Source organism: Bidens hawaiensis, unplaced genomic scaffold (assembly GCF_021521415.1).
Source record: "Bidens hawaiensis isolate Kalapana, Puna unplaced genomic scaffold, B.hawaiensis_p1.1 tig00048280_1, whole genome shotgun sequence".
In the NCBI taxonomy this organism is placed as follows: Eukaryota; Viridiplantae; Streptophyta; class Magnoliopsida; order Asterales; family Asteraceae; genus Bidens; species Bidens hawaiensis.
Window position 1 is genome coordinate 43,616 of NW_027506072.1, and position 3,152 is coordinate 46,767.

The following is a 3,152-nucleotide window of genomic DNA, read 5'->3' on the forward strand; positions in this document are numbered from 1 at the left end:
ATGCAAATTCCAATTTCAATTCAATACCATTATGTGAAACGAACACACCCTAAGAGGTTTTGTGTTTTAGGTCGAGGGGCTAATGTTGTTGTTTGGGAAGCTGAGGGACTTATTTTGACATGTTGAGAAGATGGAGTGCTAATACTATGCTGTTGTGTGACGTTTGGATTCGATTGCTAGGATATAAAACTACCTTTGATTAGCTTCAATTTATTTTTATCTTCGTCTTGATAGTTCTTGTATTCTCTTTCTCACCCTAAAAATTTGTGTCTTTGTTCGAGTGTAGATTTCATTAACCGAAGATTGATTTGCCAAGTACTTTTTATATGTTAGCGTTTATCACATTAGTGATCTGTTTAGTTAGTATTTGTTCTTTTAAGCGCTTACACAGATTGTATCATTGATTCATTTATGTTTATATGATCTCTAAAACTTGACAAGAAGTTTGGATCTTAGTTGAGCGAAAGCTAAGGTTGTCTTGAAGTCATAATAATAAACATACTAAAACTAAGTGGCGGAAGTTTAATTCTGAAACAAAGTTAGAAGAAAATTGGACTATTAGACTAAAGATGCAAGTTTAAATAAGTTAGTTTTTTAATAAATAGTTTGAATTATCTAGTAAGTTTAAATGTTTTTAAGAGTTATATTTTGTTTTGTAAGTTTGAGTTCTAGTAAGTTATCTAGTAAGTTTTGTTGGTTGTGAACCATCTGCTTGTTCTATAACAGCTTAACGAACAAAAATAAACAAAAGGCTTTCTTTTGTTCAGTTCCTATACTTTTAAAACTCAAGAATTATTTCAAGACCTTAAAAATTTTAACTTTTCTTCAAAATTTAAAGTTTAACAAACCATCTAGAAAGATTGAGAAAATTATATAAACTCCAACGCTATAATTCTTGAAATGAATGACAACAATCACCAAAACTGAAATAAAGTTCAAAATTCTATTAGAGTCTGCAAACACTGCAAAAATAATAAAAATGGTTAAGAGAAGCTTGAGCTTGGTGGTGCACCACCTACTCCGCGCCCAAAACTAGGCCTTCCACCAGCACCCTGCAAAATAAATACCATATTAACAGTGCCTAAACACCAGGGGGGTAAAATTCTAACACAGCCCATACATAATACTAAGTTAGCATATTTAAATTGAGCCCAAACTTGTTCGGATAGCTTGTATCAACCTCGTTAACCTAATTTATTTATTAAAAAGAAATTAATGTGTTTTTACATTATACATAAAAACAGTAATCTAAATGACTTCAAAAACATTTGTACACTATTTTTAATAGAAATCTGCCAAAAACACTATTAGGGTTAGGGGTGCATAACATCCTAACCAAGCACTAACAATACTCAAGCTCCGGTAGCTCGAGCTCCACTAAATTCCATCCTATGTGCTTGAGCTCAAGCTCGAGCTTGGCTCGTATACGGATAATGGGACTCGAGCATAGTTATCAATTGCGCTAGGCGCACAAGCCTCACCTGGAGCCTGGGCGCAAAGCGCAAAAAAAGGGAGGGCCTAAGGAAAAAAAAGCGCAATAAAATAAAAAACTAAAATATATTTCGTATATGAAAAATAATACTATTCTTTTGCTCGGTGTTTATCTTCTCATGTTCTTGGCAAAGACGATGCCAAAGCACTCGCCTAGGAACTAGAAGCGCATTTATTGAGCCTTGCCTGAAAAATGGGTCTAGGCGTAAGAAGCGAGGGCTTTTTATAACTATGGACTTGAGGACGGCTAATTTGAGAAAAAACTTAAGCTAGGCCAAAGCTTGGCTCAAGCTCAGCTAAATGTTAGTTATTATGAAGAAGCCCAATAAAAGTAAGTTCAAAGTTATAAATACACAAAGCTCAGCAAGGCTCCACTCGTTTCAAGCTTTTTACCAATTCAGTCTCTAGTAGCTCGTTTGCACCCCTAAATAAGGTTAAAAATTTGGTGACAGTAAATGCTTTCCCAAAACCTAACTAAAATCCTCAATATCTTCCTACATTGCCATCAATAGAAGTTTAAAGGCTCCTAATTTATGACACACTCATAGAGAAAAACATTACCCTGTTAAAAGCAGGCTGATAATGCGCCGGAGCTCCGCCCTTCTCACCGCCAAATTCACCGGGAGGCCCTCTAGGTCCACCACGATATCCATCTCTATCACCAAACCTAGGTCTATCTCCTTCAAATCTTGGCGGTCCACCAGATACACAAAACACACATCAATTAAACCACAAATTAATTAAAGCTGGGCAAAGAAACCGAAACCAAACCATATCATTAACCAGAAACAACTGAACAAAATTATGAATAAGTCGGTTTAATCATATAACCAAACAGAAAAAAATAAACAACAAACCAGTTAAATTGGTTTAATCAGATAACCAAATAAACCTGTTGAACTGATCGGATAACCGAACCAACTAATAGGACTTTGAGTGTCATTACCGAGGGCGGTCAGCAACGGGGCGTCCGAGAGGCTTAGCGGACTTCTTAAGAGTAGCGGGCACAATGTCAGAAGGAAGATTCAAGTAAGTCCTGAGGAACTCAATCCCGTCATTGGTAAGGTACCAATAATAATGCATCCAAGAAACGTCTCTTTAACATACTCCTTTGACTTGAAGCTCTGCATCAGCTTAATCACCTGCAAATTCGGAACATCGATTTCCGGATGCTTTGCCAGGTTGTAATCCTTCTTAGCAAAACAAACTCCCTCTGTATGTCATAATAATCAGGCAGGGTAAATGAAGAAATATGGGTGGTTTGGATTTTACTAACCTTGAAATAGGTACTTGGAAATGGCCTTGCGGTTCTTGTCAGGGATAATCTGAAAATTGGCAATGAGAATGATTATTATATTATATTATATGATAGATCAACTGAGAATGGTGAGAGTGTTTACCATGGCTGCTGCTGAAGACCAGATGATACGAGATGAAGGAAGGAAGGAAGGAAGGAAGGAAGTTTACAATTTGCAAGTGAGAAATACAAACCCTAAAATTGGTTGAATAACACGTAAGGTTTGGGTTGAGAAAAGAGAGAGCCCATTGGAGCCCATTCTCTTTGTAAGTAAATGGGCTTTTAGGCTTCTCTTGTTGGCTATTTTGGGCCTGATTGATAGCTAGATGTTTACTATCTAAAATGGAGTGACACATTTTGTCTT

The 3,152-nt window shown here is 36.4% G+C and overlaps 1 pseudogene across 1 annotated transcript; it reads right to left on the bottom strand.

Annotated features, from left to right (window-relative positions):
• Positions 1-915: 915 nt before the first annotated feature.
• Positions 916-2,936, bottom strand: LOC143616590 (small ribosomal subunit protein eS10z-like; annotated as a pseudogene). The gene is made up of 5 exons (XR_013150682.1): positions 2,892-2,936; positions 2,768-2,816; positions 2,438-2,704; positions 2,053-2,191; positions 916-1,052 (listed from the first exon to the last, which is right to left on the bottom strand). The product of XR_013150682.1 is annotated as a small ribosomal subunit protein eS10z-like (transcript).
• Between the last annotated feature and the right edge of the window lie 216 nt (positions 2,937-3,152).